This window comes from Loxodonta africana, chromosome 7, assembly GCF_030014295.1.
Source record: "Loxodonta africana isolate mLoxAfr1 chromosome 7, mLoxAfr1.hap2, whole genome shotgun sequence".
Classification (NCBI taxonomy): Eukaryota; Metazoa; Chordata; class Mammalia; order Proboscidea; family Elephantidae; genus Loxodonta; species Loxodonta africana.
In genome coordinates, this window is record NC_087348.1 from 72,994,678 (window position 1) to 73,016,677 (window position 22,000).

Below are 22,000 nucleotides of genomic sequence, written 5' to 3' on the forward strand. Positions count from 1 at the left end.
TCATCCATAGCCTCCTTGAGTTTCTGCCTCTCAAGTGCTCCAGCACTAAGGACCCTGACTTAAGCTCTGGGAGTAGGAGCCTGGGGTGGGAGCACCATGGGTATTGGATGATCCTGGAAGCCTTGGTTCTGGAGTATATGGGGTGAGGTAGAGCGGAAAGAGCAAGGAAACCCCAAATGTTGGGGGGAAATCCAGGATCATTGCCTTTCTCTCTTTTTAAAAAATAATATTTTTTCCTTCTTTTTTTTAATTTAGCATTAGGTGAAAGCTTACAACTCAAGTTAATTTCTCATTCAAAAATTTATAGACACTGGCAAAATTGTCACAAAAGGAGAGACTGGAAGAGCTGACTCATTAGGGGGAGAGTAAGTGGGAGTATGGAGTAAGGTGTATATAAGCTTATATGTGACAGACTGACTTGATTTGTAAACGTTCACTTAAAGCTCAATAAAAATTATTTAAAAATATATTATAGACATTATTTTGTGACACTGGTTGCAATCCCCACAATATGACAGCACATTCCCCCTTTCCACCCCAGGTTCCCTGCGTTCATTCAACCAGTTCCTGTCCCTTCCTTCCTTCTCATCCTGCTTTTGGACAGGAGCTGCCTATTTAAAATATTTTTTTTTTAATGACACATGCTTATTTTAAAGAACTCAAACCAAGTAGACAAACATAAAGATATTTTTAAAAACCTTGAAGATCCCTCCACTCCAAAATAACCCCAGTTAACTCACATAAGTGAACATCACTGCAGCTCCCTCTCTAGCTTTATATACACAGAAAGGAGAATAAGTAGGCAGGAAACTAAGAAGGCAAATTAGGTGGATGAATGGATATAGAGAAATAACTTATTAAAAAGGAATTATGCTTTATACACTATTTATTAATAAAAGTTATAAAATTTTATTCTACATGAATTTAACAGGATGCAAAGACACTAAAGTAAAGCTAATGGGATCGCTGAACTTCATATGTGTGTTTATTCTCCACAAGAGATACAGTGATACTTCCAAGGGTAAGAAAATATGTCATGAAAAACATTAAGAGGCTGGAGTCTTTTTTCTTTATTTTACATGCTTCCATTTTAGGCAGTACGCACTTACTGGCTGCTATGAAAGAGAAGGAAATTAGCACTTTTATGCTTCCTCTCACCTCCCCTCCTCCACTTCCTGAATATTACAAGTAATACTTTTTTTTTCTATTTTTTGTTTCTTAATGCGAGTTATTGTCAATGCATGTGATCAGGATTAAATGGTGTGTGTAACAGAAATGTCATGATATGGATGTCTATCATAGACACAAAAAATAACAAAAAAAGAGAAATTAAAATTTTTATTTGGCTACATAGACATAATAATAATTTCAACCATTTATGTGAACTGTTGACCTTGTGTGCCTAATTACTATGCATCCCAATAGTGATTATGTACGATGACCTTCAAATATCAGATTTAAAAAATAATAATAATAAAATTGAATAAGCGGACAAATTGGATAATCTCTAAGGCTTTTGCAACACTATGACTTTTGAAATTCATTTTCCTAGAGATCCCTAGGAAGGATCCCCATCTGAGCTTGGAGGGCACATGTCTCATAGCTAAGCCAGACTTGATAATGGTAACAATTTCTAACCCTACTGAGCACTTAATCCCTGCTGGGCACAGGGTTAAAAACTTTACATATATTGTCTCATTTAATCCCCCAACATTCCAAAGAGAGACAGGCTATATTCTTAATTTTAAAAGGTGAGGAAACTGAGGCACAGAGTTGTTAAGTAACTTACTCGAAGTCCCAAAACTAGCAAGTAGGGAAGCCTGGATTACATAGCCTTCAGAGTAAGCAGCAGAAGTGGAATTTGAACACAGGCACTTAACCACTGTCTCCCTGATCACAGTAACTCACTAGCTGTGTGGCCTTAGGTAAGTCACTCATCCTCTCTGGTCTATCGTGTCTTCTCCTGTAAACTCGGGACTAATAAGGACTTCCGTGCCTGCCACCCAGAGCTTCACTGAGGATCAAGTGAGCAGCGTCTAGAAAAGAGCAGCGTTATTACCTCCTTCCCCTCCAGCACTCTGTATGGCATGTGGCCGGAGGCCTCGGTCAGGACACTGGCAGGAATCAGCCTCTGCTGATGAGAAAAACATTACCGAGAGGCCACAGAAACAGAACAGTCCTTCTGCCAGAAGACTGTTAGATGTGGTGGGTGGTGAGTTCCAATGGCCGTGAACCCTTCACCAAGTTCATGTTCAGGGTGAATTCCAGCAAAACACTATTTATACATCGGATTAAACAGTAGAAGTCATTGCATAGGGGCAATATCAAGAGGACAGTTAGTTACTGTCTCCACTTCCCTTGGGCCAGCTCTCTTAAGTCCCGAACACTCCTCCCCTGAACCAGACCCTTTTGGCTGAGCTATCAAACTGCCTTTTTGAATTTGATGGCCTGAAAGGCAAGGGCCAGAGAAAGGCTCTTTTTAAAACCTCAGGCAGCATGTAGGAGGAGGCCACCAGTCCAACATGCAGAGCCCTGCAAGCCCTGGGAGGCACGAGAGCTGACTTCTGGCCCCAATTCAGAACCATGACCTTGGGCAAGTCCCTTCTCTCTCAGGAGTTTTGCTTTCCCATCTATAATACAAGGGCTTCCTGGATGCTCTCCCAAGGCCTTTCTAACTCTGCCCTCATGCTGGCTATTCTGGGTGAGGTGTAGTGCGGATATGACTGGCTGTGATTTATCTGGGAGATTTCCAGAGAGAGACGAATCAAACAAGAATTTGGAGACCACATACTAAGATAAACTGCAGTTTAAGAATCCTTGGCTGACAGTGCAAAGTCATAAAACCACAGCAATTGGTTTGTAGGACAAAGAGGAGAAGATAGTGCTGCCAGGAGGAGCTTTGGGGACAGGGGTTTTTTAACAAACGCTTGGTGGCATCCTGTATTATATGCAAGGCAAATGGAGAGGCCAAGGCAAAGAGAAGTGTAGAAGCTCCTAAAATGAATGAGACATGGAGTCTGCCCTCCTAGGGAATTATAATCTAGGGGCAGAGGCAGCTGTATTCAGGGAGCTGAGGTAAGGAAGGAAAGAAGGGAAATGGGGGAAGGCTGCTTGTACTCGCCATGGGATATAACAGGAACCACTTTTAAATCTGCGTAAGGCGTGACATGATCAGAGGTAGAGAATTCTCCCCGGTCTGGGGGCAGGAAAGCGATCTAGGCAGAAGGGATACTCTTAAATACCACACCAGAGCCTTGGAGAAAATTAGAAACCTCGAAAAGAGTCTGGGGATCAGATATTCCTTCAGTTTCTCACCTCTAAGGCAAGCTCTGTTGCTCTAAAGATCTTTCCTTTCTCAGTGAGCAAAAAGTAGGTTCCATGGCTCCACTCCCCAGCTCCAAGGCCTCACACCCTTCAGAAGAAGTCAATATTCCCAAACTCATTCCCGAACTCGTCACCACCTTGTCACTGGAAGGGCTTCTCTCTGAGAGCCAGGTCAGGGTCCCAGGCTCCCAGGCTCTCAGGGAATCTGCAGCTGATCTGGTCAGGAGCAAAGAGAGTCTGGATTTTCCCACCAGGACATCAGGAATCCAGGGCCATTTCTGCCCTGCTGGCTTTCTGTGCTGGGCTGCAGGTCTAACGTGTAGACCCAGACAGACAGGAATCAAGGCAGCTCATCTGGGATTTTCACTTAGCTCTGGAATGACGACTACAATGTTGGTGGATCTACCCATTTAGGCCTCCCTCCTGAACAAACCTGAATGGGCTCTGTGACCCAGGATGTTGTAGAGATGACAAAAAGGATCGTTTGAAAGACCTGAACCAAGCCTACATTATTAACTATATACCGTTGTTGTTAGCTGCTGTTGAGTCAGCCCCAAACTCTTTGCAACCCCATGCACAATGGAATGAAACGCTGGCTTGTCCTGAGCCATCCACATGATCAGTTGCAGATCAGACTATTGTGATCCACAGGGTTTTCACTGGCTGACTTTTGGAAGCAGATCGCTAGACCTTTCTTCCTAGTCCATCTTAGTCTGGAAACTCTGCTGAAACCTATCCAGCATTATAGCAGCACACAAGCCTCCTCTGACAGTTGGGTGGTGGCTATGCATGAACTGCATTGGCCAGGAGTTGAACCTGGCTCTCCTGTACGGGAGGCAAGAATCCTACCTCTGAACCACCAATGTGTCACCAACTATATACTGCTCTTTATTAATCGTGTGTGTGTGTGTGTGTGTGTGTGTTGGTGTGTGTAGAGAGAGAGACACAGAGAGAGAGTCCCTGAGTGGTGCAAACAGTTAACACACCCAGCTGCTAACCAGAAGATTGGAGTTTCAAGTATACCCAGAGGCACCTCAGAAGAAAATCCTGGTGATCTACCTCCCAAAAAATTAACCATTGAAAACCCTATGGAGCATAACTCTGCTCTGACACACACGGGGTCCCCACGAGTTGAAGTCGACTTGACAGCGACTCGTGGGTGGTGGATATACATATACATGCAGAGACTGCGGATAAAGTACAGTCATGGCTACATTGGCCACCGATCTCACTTCACTAGAAGTGGCCACAGGTAGAGTTTCTGTGACAGCCTTATCTGGTGGCCATCCTCTGCCCTGACCTGATTGTGTATCATCTGCTCACCCACTTCTCCATCCTGATGATTCACATTCTGCACAGACCCACAATAAACCTCATTAGATCAGTCACTTCCTTCCATCAGGTCCCATTTTAACTGATGACGATTCCCCATTTCTCCTTTTGCAATTGCCTAAAACTCCATTTTGAAGTGGCAGGGTCCTAATTCATGTTAATTAGATTGCTTTCAGGAATGAGACCCTTATTTGCTCCTGCACAGATCTGTGCAGAGCTGAAGTGCAGGAGGTTCATGCTTCACCTCCAGTGCACTCTGCTAATGACTATTATAAATTATCTGCACAGTTTGCTGACTCAGTAGGTAAAAGCAGGTCAGCTCCCTGCAGCCAAGAGCCTTGGGCTGGGCCAAGCCATGGGCTCTCTTCCAGGGAAACTGTCTCTCAAAGGAGCCAGATCTCCATGTGCTTAGAGTACAACTGGAGTTGGGTGCTCCATGTCTCATGGGTGGGGGGGACCAGAGAACTGTGCCTTTAAGAGTGGTAGTGCCTTCCTGTGTGATGTGGGGTTCATCTTTTGAAGGAAGCCATTGCTGGAACCAGGTTATGTAATGTCAGTTTTCTCATTTGTAAAATGGGAATAATACCTACCTTACAAGTTACTTCAAACCTTTAAAAATATAATGTACTTACTACTACTCAGCCAGAAAGAGAAATGAAAACTTGATACATGCTACAATACGGACAGAGCTTGAAGATATTATGCTGAGTAAAGTAAGTCAATCAAAAAAGGGCAAATATTGTATGACCTCACTTATATAAAAAGACAAGAACAGGCAAATGTATAAAGACTAAAGTGTGTCAGTGGTTACCAGGGGTGGGAGGGAAAGGGGAAGAGAGGGTTATTGCTTATGGACCACTGAGTTTTGGTTTATGGTGATGGAAAAGTAGCACTGATTCAGGGTAGGGTTGCACAGCTGATTGATGTAATTACTGTCCGTAAGTTGTACACCTGGAAAAAGTCAAACTGGCAGAAGTTGTGTGACAGATACATTTACAACAACAAAAAAAGAGTAGCTGCTGAGGCTGCTATGTACAAGCAAAAACCTCAAGGGATTTGGTTCTTTGGTTTGGAGGTTTAGGGTCATAGTTTCACAGAACATCTCAGTTAATTGGCCTAATCATGTGTTTAGTGCTTGTGTTCTACCTCCTAGTTCATTCCGTAGGGCCTGGGGTCTTAAAAGCTTGCAAGCAGCCATTCAACTCACATCAAGTGGTCTCTATTTAGCTTGAGCAACAAAGAAAGAAGGAGAGTCAAGGATGGGAGGAGGAAATGGAATGTGTGGCTAATTGCCTCCATGAACACCTGCCTCCACTGCCACCAGATGAAAAGAACTGGATGGCATCTGGCTACCACTACTGAACATTTTGATCCAAGATTCTATAGAAGAATCCTTATTAAAAGGGAGAAAATGCAGAACACAATTTTAAATTCTCAGACTCCAGAATTTCTGGAGCCATGAGGGTTAGATGAACCCTCAAAACTATTTCCATGAGGTAATCTTTAAACCTTAAACCAAAAATATCCCCCCAAATCCTCTTAAAGCCAAATAATAGTTTAGCTTAACTAGTAAAGAATGTCTGCCTAGAGCATTGTGCTCTTTTAAGAACTATCTATATAGGATCAAATTGACAACAGCAACTTGAAAGGTTACATAGGAAACTGAGTTTATGCTAATGGAGTAGGAACAATTTGGAAAAGAAGAGTAAGAATGGCTGTACAACTTGAAGAATGTAATCAGTGTCACTGAATTGTACATGTAGAAATTGTTGAACTGGTACATGTCCTGCTGTGTGTATTCTTAACAACAAAATAAAATTTATTAATTAAAAAATACAATGTACTTGAATTGTTGAGTTTAGAGTCAGACATACGATAAATACTTAATAAGTAGACCAATATATGTTGTTGCTACTATTATTAGACCCAAATCTCCCCAGCCCCCCAAGACTACAAGCATGACTGAAGATGCTTATGCTTAGACAGTAGTAATTCTGATTTCATCAGCTTATTGCTCCCCCTTACATAACTTAGGACCGCACTTCTGGAGAATGTGTCTTACAAGAGGTATTTTTGCTCACAAGCAAACCTGTATCTGAAGCATCTGCTGCACTATAGGGCCCTAGATTTTGTTGCTGCTGTTCACACCTATGCCACCACAGATGTACTGGAATTCTCACCGCATCATGCAGACTCTCTCCCTGGGGTCTCATCCACAAAGGTATTTTCAAAGAATGTGGCTGGTACACCAACACGTTATATTCTTTGCAAAATAGTTTCAGTTTTTACTTAGAACTCCCCATCCATCACAAGCTTCAGGCCTGAATGAGTCTCTTGACACTGAGTCAAGGGGCATTTCTAAGGGATAGATACCAACTATATTTATATCTGCTAGCTCCTTCTCCCTAGGTGGAGTGCTGTCCAGGGAGTCCCCTCAGCAACCATGCTCAAAGGCATCTCGGAAGCCTGACCCTTCAGATCACCAGCCAAAGCAACAAGTCCACCCCAGAGCAGAGACACAGCCTAGGCTAGTCAGAGATCCATCATCATTATCATCTCGGGCTTTGACATCCCAAACACAATCTCCCTAGTACCTGCCCTGTATTAGTTATTTCTTGTTGCATAATAAATTACTCCAGCCCATCAACAGGTAAATGGATAAACAAATTATGGTACATACACACAATGGAGTACTACAAAACTATAAAGAACATGGATGACTCTGGAGGGCATTACACTGAGTGAAATATGTCAATCACAGAAGGACAAATATTGCATGAGACCACCACTATAAAAACTCATGAAAAAGTTTACACACAAAAAGAAACAATCTTTGATGGTTAAGAGGGAGGGGTGGGATGGGGATGGAAAAACACTAAATAGATAATAGATAAGTGGTAACTTTGGTGAAGGGTAAGACAGTACACAATACTGGGGAAGCCAGCACAGCTTGTACAAGGCAAGGTCATGGAAGTGCTACAGACGTATCCAAACTCCCTAACGGACCAAATTACTTGCCTGAGGGCTGTGGGAACCATGGTCTCGGGGGACATCTAGCTTAACTGGCATAACATAGTTTATAAAGAAAATGTTCTGCATCCTACTTTGGTGAGTAGCGTCTGCAGTCTTAAAAGCCTATGAGCGGCCATCTAAGATATTATAATGGTGTTACCTCTTTGGGAGCAAGGGAGAATGAAGAAAATTAAAGACACAGGGAAATATTAGTCCAAAGGACTAATGGACCACAACTACCACAGCCTCCACCAGACTGAGTCCAGTACAATCAGATGGTACCCAGCTACCACCACTGACTGCTCTGATGGGGAACACAATAGAGGGTCCTGGACAGAACTGGAGAAAAATGTACAACAAAATTCTAACTCACAAAAAAAGGCCAGACTTACTAGCCTGACAGAGACTGGAGAAACCCTGAGAGTACGGCCCCCAGACACTCTTCTAGGTCAGTACTGAAGTCATTCCTGAGTTTCACCCTTCAGCCAAAGATTAAACAAGCCCATAAAACAAAATGAGACTGAAGGGGCACGCCAGCCCAGGGGCCAGGACTAGAAGGCAGGAGGTGACAGGAAAGCTGGTAACAGAGAACCCGAGGTCGAGAAGGGAGAGTGTTGACATGTCATGGGGTTAGCACGACACAAAACAATGTCACAAAACAATATGTGTACTAATCGTTTAATGAGAGGCTAGTTCTGTAAACCTTCATCTAAAGTTCAATAAAAGTAAGTAAATAATAAATTACTCCAGGCTTAGTAGTTTAAAACAGCAAACATTTATTATGGGGTCAGGCATTCAGGAGTGGCTTAGTAGGGCTTTCTAGTCTGTCATGGATTGAATTATGTCCCCCCAAAAATGTATCATCTTGGCTAGGCCATGATTCCCAGTACTTTGTGGATGTCCTCCATTTGGGATTGTAATTTTATGTTAAGAGGATTAGGGTGGGATTGTAACACCACCCCTACTCAGGTCACCTTTCTGAGCCAATGTAAAGGGAGTTTTCCTGGGGTGTGGCCTGCACTGCCTTTAATCTCTTGAGAAATAAAAGGAAAGAGAAGCAAGCAGAGAGTTGGGGATCTCATGCCACAAAGAAAGAAGGAAGGAGCAGAGCAAGTCCTTTAGACCCAGGATTCCTACACAGAGAAACTCCTAGTCCAGGGGAAGGCTGATGAGAAAGACCTTCCTCCAGAACTGACAGAGAGAGAAAGCCTTCCCCTGGAACTGATACCCTGAATTTGGACTTCTAATCTACCGGACTGTGAGAAAATAAATTTCTCTTTATTAAAGCCATCCACTTGTGGTATTTCTGTTATAGCAGCACTAGATGACTAAGACAAGGTCTCTCATGAGGCTGCAGTTAAGGAGTCAGCCGAGGCTGCAGCCACCTGAGGCTTGACTGGGTCTGGACAATCTGCTTTCAGGCTCACTCGTGGGGCTGTTGGCAAGAGGCTTTTGTTCCTTCCCACATGGGCCTCTCCATAGAGCCGCTCACAACATGGCTTTCCCCAGAGAGAATTATCCAAGAGAGAAAAAGAACAACCAAGATGGAAACTGCAATCTTACAATCTAATCTTACCCAGTGAAAAAAACCCAGTGCTGTCGAGTAGATTACAACTCATAGCGACCCTATAGGACAGAGTAGATCTATAAATGGATCTTAGAAGTGGTTAAATGCAACCAAGTGTTTAACCGCTGTGCCACAAGGGCTCCTTTCTTAAACACTAAAAAAAAAAAAAAAACCCACTGCTGTCAAGTCCATTCCAACTCATAGGGACCCTATAGAACAGACTAGAGCTGCCCTATAGAGGCAGAAGCAGATTGTCACATCTTTCTCCCACATAGTGGCTCGTAGGTTCAAACCACCAGCCGTTTGGTTAGCAACCAAGTGCCTTAACCACTGCACAAACAGGACTCCCTCCTTAAATACTAGATGGGACTAAGTAGTGAAGAACTATGTATTACAAAAGTGTCTCCCCATGGTCTTAGATGGTGCTAGGGTAGGGGTGAGGAGTGACAGGAAAAGTGATCTGCCTGAGCCAGATATTGCACTGCATGGCTCAGGCCTCTCCATTTGGTGTCATTCGCAGGGGACAAGTGAATGGAAAGTCTGGAAATACCAATTATCTCATGGGGCAGGAAAAGAGAGAAAAGTAACATGGGGAGGAGAAGGGCAGAAGTGTGTGTGAGTGTATAGACATCTCCTGGTGCCACAGCTCTCTCTGGAGACACCATATTCATGTTGGACAAAGTTCTAGACTGAATGCTATCCTTTCCCCACTGTGGGGCTCACAGACCCGCCCAGCCAGACCATACCAGGGCTTCTCAAGATCAGAAAAAGGCAGCACGGGGTTGCCCTTTGGCGGATATGTGATTCATGTCTCCCCACTAAAGGCAGGGCCCAGGCTTTGGGTGTATTCTGGCACTCCCTTCTTCAGACACAGCCAGAACAACTATCTCGTTGCAGCAGCCCCTTCAAACTAATTGCTCTAGAGAACCCCCCTCGGCTTCAAGACATCTCCAAGCACTGAAGCCTTGGAACTGAGTCCCATTCTCAGTGGTCTGGCTCAGAAAGCCACAACAGGGATAGATGTGGTGATCAGAGGGCAGGCGAGGGCAGCAGAGAGCTGCAGGCAGAGCCCAGAAGAGAGCTAATGACTGCAGCTGGGAGAGCTCCTGGAGGAAGTGGGAGGGGCACGTGGGGAATCTCCATCGGCCAAGGAAATCCCCTCCCTTGGGGTCATGCAGAGGCCAGTTTAGGTTGAAGCGTGGGGGCAGTAGTGCTTCAGGGAGCACTTTGGAAAGTTAGACCAGAGATGCCGAGAGGTGCCAGAGACAACACCAGCAAGAGTCAAGAAGAGAGCTGAGGACATGCTGGAGGTCATCAGGGCCCTGGAGCAGGTCTGAACACTGGCCAGCCCTGATCTCCTGGGGCCTAGAAAGCGGAGAGGAATTTGGGCAAAGAAGCAAATAAGAGAAGCTGCCCAGTTCACTTTATGAGGTCATCGTAACCCTGATATCAAAACCCATCAAGAGCAGTTCATACACAAAAAGAAACCACAGATCAGTCTTGCTTTTGAATATTGTCAGAAAATTCTTTAAAAAATTGAATTAAAGCGCATTAAAAAAATCATCCCTAATAGGCAAGCAAGGTTTAGTCTAGCAATGTAAGGAGGGTTTGATACTAGGAACTGTATTAATATTACGTTGTCGTTATTGTTAGCTGATGTTGAGTCACCTCCTACTCATGGCAGCCGTACGTGTAACAGAAAGAACTATTGCCTGGTCCTGCGCCATCTTCATGATCCTTGGTATATTTGAATTCAGGTCTGACATTAGGAAATGTATTAATATTATGCATATTATATAGCCAATTGAATATTAAATAAGAAAATATATTATTATATATTGAATATTCAATAAGAAAAATAAATCACCTAAACATATATTCTGAAAAAACTGAATATCCGTTTCTGGTCCTTTTTTTAACCTTAAAAAATTTAGAAACAGTAGGATAACTTTTAACATAATGAAGAGTAGCAATATCTTACTTAAAATTGAAATACTATAGACTGTTTCAATAAAATCAGTAACGAAGAATGAATGCTCAATTTCGTCATTACTATTTAATATCGTTTTAGAAGCTAGCTAAGGCCAATGAAATAAAGAAAGCAGGAACAGGTCATTATTTATCACTGATACATCTTATTTATCAATGCTATGTCTTACAATTCCAAGAAAATTTCTAGAAAAAAAATAATAAGCAAAAAGAGCTTTAAAAAAAGCAGAAACAAAAACAAATTCATAATTAGATGTGAATTAAATATAAATATTTAATATATAAACATATAAATCAACCTAAATATTGAAGAGACTTTTTACTTTGCCAGATACAAAATGTACTTTTAAATTACTGTTGTTAAACATTATGAAATTATAATGCTGGCACAAGTTCTAACAAACATGCAAACTGGTAACTTAATACATGATTTAGGAAACATCAGAAATCAATGAAAAAATGTCAACTGATGCAACAAACAGTGTTGAAAATAATAACTCTTTCCAAAAAAGTTATATTCACCTGGCAACGTACCCCTAAGTAAATTCCAGATTATTTAAAAATGTAAATGCAAAACAAAACTATACAAAAACTAGGAGAAGTATGTGTGAACAGTTAATTGATCTTCAGATATTAATGTATTTTTTATTTCAGATGTTATCAACCTTCCACTGCTGGGGAAAAATCCCACTCAGTCATGATATATTATCTTTTTTATATACTATTAGGTTCCATTTGCTAAAATAGTAATAATTTTTACATCTATATTCATGAGCGATATTGGTCTGTACCTATTTTTATGCAAATAACATGTGCCTTCTACATTTGTTTGCAACCATGCCCTCCCCCTGCAAGGTATTTTCGTAAGGGCACTATGCTAATTTTTTTACATGTAAAACATGTAGTTGTAAAAAAATTAGCATACCAGTGCTCATGAAAATACCTCATGGGGGGAGGGCACGGTCAGCAAACAAAGAAGGCACACATTATTTGCTTAAAAATATGGTAATTCTCTTGTAACATTTTTGTTCGGTTTTGGTAGAGGGATAATGCTGACCTCCTAAAATGAGTTGAATAGTGTACCTCCTTTATTTTTTAAATAATTTACATAGAATTCACATAGAACTGATATTCTTTCTTTCTACATATGTAATAGAACTCACCTGTTAAGCCATCAGAGTTTGGCATTTCCTTTACAGAAAGATTTTTGATAACAAATTCAGTATCTTTAATGGAAATATGGGTATTTAGATTTTCTATTTCTTCTTATGTCAAACTTGATAATTTTTGTATTTTGATAATTTTTGTCCATTTCATCTAAGTTGTCTAATTTATAGACATGAATTGGCTTTTTTTTTTTCTTTTTAATATCTGTAGGATTTATAAGTGATGTCCCTGCTTTCCTTCCGGATATTGGCAATTTGTCTCTCTTTCTCGTTAGTCTAGTTAGAGGTTTATCAATTTTACTGATCTTTTCAAAGAACAAGATATGTGTTTTATTGACTTTCTCTGTTATTTCTTGTTTTCTCTTTCCTGATTTCCACTACCAATTATTCCCTTTCAACTACTTATTTTATGTTCAATTTTCTTTTTTAGGTTGGAAGCTTAGCTCTTTCTTTTCTAATATAAACATTTAAAGCTGAAATTTATTTGAAAGCTCTTCTTTAGCTGCATACCGCCAATTTTGATTTGTTGTGTTTTTATTATCATTCAGTTCAAAATACAATTTCCCTTGTACTTTCCTCTTTCACTCGAAGGTTATTTAGAAGCGTGTCATTTAATTTCAATTATTTGTGGGGTTTCCAGATATCTTTGGTTATTGATTTCTAATTTCATTCATTTCTAGTCAGAGAACAGAACATACTCTATGTTATTTCAATTCTTTTAGATTTATTGATACTTATTTAAGGCCCATAATGTGTTCTAGCTTGGTGAAAATTCCATGTGCACTTGGAAAGAATATGTGCTCTGCTATTGTTGGGTGTTACTGTTTCTATAAATGTCAGCTAGGTCAAGTTGGTAGATGGTATTCAAGTCTTCTTTATCTTCACAGATTATCTGTCTATTCTATCAGTTACTGAGAGAAGAGTATTGATGTCTCCAACTGTAATTTTGGATTTGTTGATTTCTCCATTTACCTTTGTCAGTTTTTGCTTCATATATTTTGAATCTCTGTTATCGGATATGTACACATTTAGAATTGTTATCTCTTCTTGATGAATTGAACTTTTTCATCATTATGAAATGTCCCTTGTTGTCCTAGGTAATATTTCTTGCCCTGAAATCTGCTTTGTTTGATATTAATATAGCCCCTCCAGTTTTCTTATAAGTTTTTTTTTTTTTTAAGTATTTACAAGGTATATTTTTTTATCCTTTTTCATTTTAATCCTTCTGTGTACACAAAGTTGGATCTCTGTGTTTAACTGGGGCATCTGGACCATTTATATTTAATGTAAATATCTGTATGCTTGGATTTAAGTTTATTATCTTGCTATTTGTTTTCTACTTGTCCCATTTGTTCTTTGCTGTTGTTTTGTATTCTTTTCCTGACTTCTCGTGGATTACTTGAGTGCTTTGTAGTCTGCTATTTTATCTCTGCTTTAGAATTGTTAAAAACAAAAAAAAAATACTTTAGGATTGTTAGCTATAGTTATTTGGAATGTCATTTACTGTTGTCATTGTTTTGCCTTTTGTCTTATATTGTTTTCTAGTTTGTTTCATTTTTCCATATGCATATTTAACCTATCACAGTCTACCTTGGAATAATATTATACCACTTCATGTATAATATAAAACCTTTCAAAAATGTGCTTCTATTTCCTCTTCCCATCTGTGGCTATGGTTTTTATATTTTATATTTTACTTCTATGTATGTCATTAAAACCATAAAACATCGTTATTATTTTTAAAACAGTGAATTATCTTTTAATAAAATTTTTAAATGGGAAAAAATTCTTTTATAAATACTCACATATTTACTATTTTCTCCACTCTATTTTTTTTATTTTCCTTTACGTAGATCCAAATTTCCATGTGGTATCATATTTCTTTAGTCTTAAGAAATTCCGTTCACATTTTTAACATTTTTGCAGTGCAGGTGATAGCCACAAATTCTCTAAGCTTTTTGTTTGTCTGAAGAAGTCTTTATTTTACCTTCATTTTTAAAGGATATGTTTCCTGGACGTAGAATTTTTTGGTTGACATTTTTCTTTCGGTACTTTGAAGATGTTGTTAAAAACAATGGCTTGTTTACAAAGTCATTCTTATCTTTGTTCCTCTGTATGTAAACTGTGCCTCTTTTTCTCTGAGTTTAAAGGTTTTTTGTTTTTTTTTTCCTTTGTCAATGGCTTTCGGCAATTTGATTGCATTGTGTCTTGATGTTGTTTACTTTATGCTTTTCCTGCTTGAGGTTTGTTGAACTTCTTGGGTCTGTGGGCTTACAGTTTTCTTCAAATTTGGAAACTTTTTCTACCGTTATTTATCCCCTTTCTTTTTTTGGAACTCCAATTACACACACATTATTCCGCTTGTTATTGTCCCACAGATTACTCAAGTTCTCTTTATCATTTTTAGTCTTCTCACTCTCTTTCTCTCTCTCTATTTCAGTTTGTATAGTTTCTATTGCTCTGTCTTCAAGTTCATTGATCTTCTCTTCAGTGTCTAATCTGAAACTTATCCAGTGGATTTTTCATTTTATACATTATATTTGTCAGCTCTGAAATTTCCATTTCATTCTTTTTTATATCTATCATTTCTTTCCTCACTATGTTCATATTTTTATTTAAATACTTCAGCATATTTATAACAGTTGTAATGTTCTTTTCTGATAATTCCATTATTTCTTTAATACTTACATCTGTTTCGATCAACTGGTTCTTTTCCTTATGGGTCACACTTTCCTACTTCTTCTCACAACTGGTAATTTTCTAAATGCTAGGCATTATGAATTTTATGTTATAAATGTTTGTATATATTTGCTTTCCAAAGTAAGTAACTTTGAATCCTGAAACAGGACATTAGTGCAAAAACATTAGTGGAAAATCCAAATAAAGTTTGTAGTTTAGTTAATAATATTGTACCAATGTTAATTTCTTAATTTTGACAAATGCACCACGGTTATAGTAACATTAGGTAGGCTAGGCGAAGGGTATATAGGAACTTTCTGTACTATCTTTACAATGTTCTATGAATTTAAAACTATTCCAAAATAAAAAGTTTATTTAAAGAAAATCTTCCTCTTTTCTCAGTCTATTTCTCTTAAGCCTTTATTTGTTGTATTTCATCTTGATTTTTTAAATAATTTTTATGTTATTTCTAATTCTTTAGTTCTATCATCTCATTTTTGAATTTCTAATTCCTCTCTATGCTGTTCTTTAGTCTCTTGTTTTGAAATAGAATATTATATTTTGATCTGCTTTTTGAGTATGTCTCTCTGGCACATTCTCAGCGCCTTTTAGGGATGACATTATGATGCTTATTCCTTTTTCTCATAGTATTTTAACCTAGATACTTTCCTGTTGGTCATGTCAGTGTGAATTTAGTTTTCCTGTATTCTGGTTTAAATAGCTTTCCAAATTCACAGAGCTACTTCTTTTGTTGTTTTCATGTAGGGTCAAAAAATAGCAGCTTGCATTCTAAGATAAAAAGTTTATTTTTTTTTTAATTATAGTTTTCTTTCTGAAATTTAATGGCTCTTTTCTCCTTCCCTACTTTTATCTAAACCTTCTCTTTTGTCCTGAATTTATTCAATATTTATTCCTCTCCTAGAAGTTTCCCTTAGTGTAGGGCCCTGTCTTTGAATGGCATACTGGCTCTTCAGTTTCAAGAATTCATGCTCATGGGACCTAGGGTACTCCAGTCCTGCCTATTCAGGCCTTACCACAAGCCTTTTGACACAGCACTGGGTGGTGGGTATTATTGGAATGGGCAACATTCCTTCCAGTTTTACCTGTTGCTCTCAAATTAACCCTCCATGCTTTCCCTCACATCTGATGTTTTCTCAAAATTTCTCAGTGCATCAGATGCCTGTTGCTTCCCTCTGCTTTCTCTCATACAGACGCCCATAACACATCTGTGGCTGTTGGTGCTTGCATTTTGTCACCTCATTTTGTTATAAATGTTGTTCCTAGGTTTTTAGTTTTGCTGACTAGTTGTCTGTCTTTTACGTGGTGATTCAGGAAGACCCAAAATCTGTACTGCCTCACTGCCACCATTTCCCCAGAATTCTAGTATGTATCGTTTTTACAATCAGAGAAAGGGTGGGGAACTTTAGATATTTGAAATCTTTTGTCTTCCTTTTAGAACTTAACCACGGTGATAGGAACCTGACAAAATCAAACTGGTTAAGACAAGGGAGAACGCTAACACATTTGTACTAATAACATATGTGGCATTTTGTATACTTCTCTTTTATAAAATTATTTTTTATGCCTTTTCCATGTTTGGTGCATAATCTTCACAATGATCATTTTAATGACTACAGAATGTCCCTCTGAGTATACGGACCAAAATTTACTCAGCCTGTGCCTTATCGTTGGACACATGGACTGTTTTCATTTTTCTGCTGTCTTAGATGATGCTGTCATAAGTACCTTTGTGTGCTTGGCTTTTTGTTTTTGTTGAATTATTTTCCTATGATAGAATCCCAAGAGTGGGATTACTGGGTCAAGGGTAGGAACATCTCCTTAGCCCTGGCAATCTATAAAGTGAAAATGTGTTTTGAGAATTATTTTTCTTATTATGGGGGAAAGGTTGACACTGAGTTGTTGATGGTAAGGCTCACACAAGGGAAATCAGACTATTTCCCAGGATCAGTGTTATTCTCTCCTTTCTTCCCGCCATCAGTCTTTCATATTCGTTTTATTCAGCTTCCATTTTTCATTCATTTAACCAACACTTATTGAAGCCCTACTATGTGTCAAGCACTGTGGCTCCTATTCCCCACCCTGAAGTGAACCCCACAAATATGTGTGCTCAAGAACTGATCCAAAACACATGATGTAAAGGGTGTAACCAGACGTGCGCTGGCCTGTACTCTCTGAGGAGTGCCAAGGATGCCACGGCTTGTCCTCACCAGGATGTTTCTTGACCCCCCCTGACACGTCTGAGATTGTTTGTGGAACCCTAGAACCTTTTGCCTGGAGGAATCTGATATCAGAAATCTATTCCTCTTCATAGGCAGGTTTATCCTCATTCAGGTAAAGGTCTCTGGGGCAGCCTTGAGTAGAAAAGGGAGGCCCTAGGAAATCTCAACTGTAACAACTGATAAAAGGGTCAAGGAATAATCTTGTTTCCCTTAAACCTACAAACCGGTAAGCCAAAAATAACCTCCATGGTGTACTAGTCATAACCTGCCAGTTATATTGATTCAGACCATATGCCTGAATTTCAGCCTCAGTTTCCCTGTCCCCTTCTTTCCATTGCCCCCTGGAAACTGAGCCTTGCTCATTATTTGTGTCATAGTTGTCGTTCTAAGTCCCTTCCCAGCCTGGTCAGCATCCTCCTCCAGTGGGGCTGGATCCTGCTCCACAGTCCACAGACACTGGTTGAGTTTGTGTGTTCAGTGGCCTGAGTATTGAAAGTCAAGATACTATGCTTGTGTCTACTTTATGCTGCATGACTCCACCCTGACACTTGATGGAGTCCTGAGATTTCAACCACTGCCTCAGCCTGGTTAGAAATCACCACACACTTTATAGCCCCTGCCAGGACCAGTTGGCTCCTGGAACCCATCCCGTCTAGTCCATGTTGCTCAGGAGCCAGTATAACTCGTGTCCAAGCCTGCTTGAGTTAATAATCATCTTCCTAATCACAATGTTTTACATGTGAGGAAACCAAGGGCCGGAGAGTAAAAATGACCTCTCAAAGTTCAAACAACAAGTTTGCATCATTCCTTAATCCTGGTAGGAAACTAGTGGGTAGAACACCAGAGAAGAAATTTAGGGATAGATTCTAAGGCAGAGGTCCTGGGGTTCCCAGGATCGGAAAGAAGAGAAAGTCCTAGGATTTGAGAATAAGATGGATTCCAGTGTTTGACTGGGGCATGATTTCAGGAAAGTATGAAGTATGAGCAGCAAAGCTGACTTTATGTGGAACCCCCAGACCATCAGGTTGGATCTAGTTAAATGCCTCTTGTCTCTCCAGAGCGGCCCAGGGTCCTGGAGCAGGATCAGGCATAGAAAATGGTGGAATGACACAGGACCAGGAACTAGGCTGGGCCTGACACATGTAGATGCTCAAGTAGCCCACATGTCAGCTGGAACCTCCCTGTATCATAAAGGTCGGGTAACATATGCTCAAAACCCACACCCACCACAGCCTATGGAAGTCCAAAGCTTTCTCTAAAATTTCTGTGTATACCCTGGGCACTTATATTCTCATGTCCTGATATAGCTCAGGGACTAATATTCTTTGAGTATATCTTTCTTGTACGTATCAGAGCTTTGAACCAGTTCATTCCCGTTCGAACCCCTACTGAGAATTTGCATTTCCATCCCCAGGTATACTGAATCAGAACCTACAGTTTAACAAGATCCCAGGTGATCTTTATGTGTAGTAAATTTTGAGAGTCACTTCTCTACCAGTGGAAACCCTGGTGGTGTAGTGATTAAGTGCTGTGGCTGCTAACCAAGAGGTCAGCAGTTCGAATCTGCCAGGTGCTCCTTGGAAACTCTATGGGGCAGTTCTACTCTGTTCTATAGGGTCGCCATGAGTCGGATTCGACTCAACAGCAGTGGGTTTTGTTTGGTTTTGGTCTCTACCAGTGGTTCTCAGAATTGTTTCCTAACCGGCAGTATTAACATCACCTGGGAGCTTGTTAGAAATGCAAATTTTCAGCAGAGGTTTGAATCAGAACAAACCAGTTCAAAGTTCTGGTATACACATCAGTCCAGACACAAAATTTAGTCCTTTCAGTGGCAAAACAAAAACCAAAAAAAAAAAACCTTATACAAGCCATGTGTAAGATTAGTCTACTTTGCTGAAAATGCTGAGGATCACAGGAAGGGCGTTCCATCACTCATTGTACAACCCCAAACGCAAACCCAAACCCACTGCCATCGAGTCTATTCTGACTCATAGCAACCCTATAGGACAGAGTAGAACTGCCCCATAGAGTTTCCAAGGAGCACCTGGCGGACTCGAACTGCCAGCCTTTTGGTTAGCAGCTGTAGCACTTAACCTCTACGCCACCAGGGTTTCCTCATTGTAAAACAGACAATCTAAAAATCCTCATGGGACATTCCCACTCTCTTTGGTCCATTTTGGCCACCTGCTTATGATTGGTTTCCTCTATTAGCCCCAAAACTATACCTACCCTCACTGCACCTACCTTCACATACTCCTCTGCTTTCTTTGTCTCCTCTCCCTTTCCTCTCCTCTGTTGTTTCCTCTTCTCTCTCTCTCTCCAAAGTCAGAAAAAAATTCCTTTCCTTATGCTTGGAGGCTGTGTTGGGGGGGCAGGGCAGCATTTTTCTATCACTACTGCTTCTCTATCAAACTTTTTCCAAATAAATACACTCTCTTCTCATAGAGGAATTCTAGTGCCAGATGTTAAGATAATTCAAAATTTTTTCCACCTCAACACTCATCTGCAAACCAAAAGTATGCAGAATTATTTTGATGCATGGTTCATGCCAGACCAACCACTATAATTATTCTATTCAAAATGGACTGATGAGAAAGTTTAGAACATCCTGTCTGCTTCAGGAGTATGCCCTTGGCCATGACAGTTGAGCTGTATCCCAGAACTGAGCCTGGGAAAACTCGAGTGTTTTTGCCCTTTGAAGGTAGGTTATAAACTTCTGCTACAGGAAATCCATCCAAAGTGGGTGCTGCTCTTATTAGATGAGCCAGTAAGAAAGTAGAGTCTATGGCAACCAGGAAGTTTCAAGGTTTTTAAAACTGTGTGGACCCTTAGGGTATTATTCTCAGGTTACAAATTTTGAGCCGAAATGTGATACCAATCCAGTTGCAAAACTTGTGCAATATGGGCATTTCACATGGTCAAATCAGGTGACGAGGTAAGCAATGAAGCTTTAAGACATGCGTTTTATTCCAATTACTACTTAGTGGTATAAAACAACAACCAGATTATTGGTGAATTCAGAAAGGGCATAGCAGGGACAGCTATGTCTGGAGCCTCAGCTGGGAAATCTCAAAGGCTGAGAGTTACTCAATAACTAAGTGCTGGAATTATCTGAATGCTCTTTCACTCGTGTGTCTGCTGTTTGATGTTTGCTGTCAGCTGGAAGTTCAGCTAAGACTGTCAGCTGGAATATCTACATGTGGCCTTCCCACTGGGCTTTCTCATAGCATAGTGGTTAGGTTCTGTGGTTAGAAGCCATTAAGATGGCCCCCAATAATTCCTACCTCCTGGTATTCATGGACTTGTGTAGTCCCCTCCCCTTGAGTATCTTGCATCTAACCAATAGAGTAAAGCAATGTTGAGAGAATATTTCTTCCATGATTAGTTTACAAAAAATTGTGACTTCTGTCTTATTAGCCAGCGTTGATGAAACAAGTTGCCATGTTGGAAAGACACACATGGCAAGAAATTGAGGGTGCCCCTGGCCAACAGCCAGTAAGGAACTGAGAGCTTCAGTCCAAGAGCCCTCAAAGAACTGAATTCTGCAATGACCACACAAGTGCCCTTGTAAGCAGATCCTTCCCCATTTGAGCCTTTGGATAAGACCCCAGCCTTGGCTGAAACCTTGATTGTAGCCTTGTGAGACACCCTGAATTGGAGGATCCATCTAAGCCACAATTGAATTCCTGACTCACAGAAACTGTGAGTTAAATAATAAATGTGTGTGTTTTAAACTGCTAAATTTGGGAGTGATTTGTTATGTAGCAATAGATAACTAATACAGGTTCTAAGAGTGAGCATCCCATAAAATCAAGCAGGAACTACATTATCATTTATGACACAGACTTAGAAGTCACATAACATTACTTCCACCCAAGTTACAAGCCTACTCATATTCAAGGAGATGGAACATAGACCCCCATCTCTCAAAAGAAAGAGGGTCAAAGTGTCATCATAGGAAGAGTCCATGAGAGAAGAGATGTTGTTCTGGCCAGACATATTGGGAAAATACAATCTGCACATGGCTCTTTAGCCTTGTCCCATAGCATGGCCTGATCTGCTCATGTGTGAATTTCAAGAAAGATTTATACTGTTTTTTTAATAATTTTTATTGTGCTTTAAGTGAAACTTTAAAAATCAAGTCAGTCTCTCACACAAAAACCCATGTACACCTTGCTAAAAAAAAAAAAAAACACTCCCAATTACTCTCCCCCTAATGAGACAGCCCGCACTCTCCCTCCACTCTCTCTTTTCGTGTCCTTTTCACCAGCTTCTAACCCCCTCCACCTTCTCATCTCCCCTCCAGGCAGGAGATGCCAACATAGTCTCATGTGTCCACGTGATCCAAGAAGCTCACTCCTCGCCAGCATCCCTCTCCAACCCATTGTCCAGTCCAATCCATGTCTGAAGAGTTGGCTTCGGGAATGGTTCCTGTCCTGGGGCAACAAAAGGTCTGGGGGCCATGACCACTGGTCCTTCCAGTCTCAGTCAGATTGATTAAGTCTGGCCTAACGAGAATTTGGGGTCTGCATCCCCCTGCTCTCCTGCTCCCTCAGGGTTCTCTGTTGTGTTCCCTGTTACGGCAGTCATCTGTTGTAGCTGGACACCATCTAGTTCTTCTGGTCTCAGGCTGATGTAGTCTCTGGTTTATGTAGTCCTTTCTGTCTCTTGGGCTCGTAATTACCTTGCAT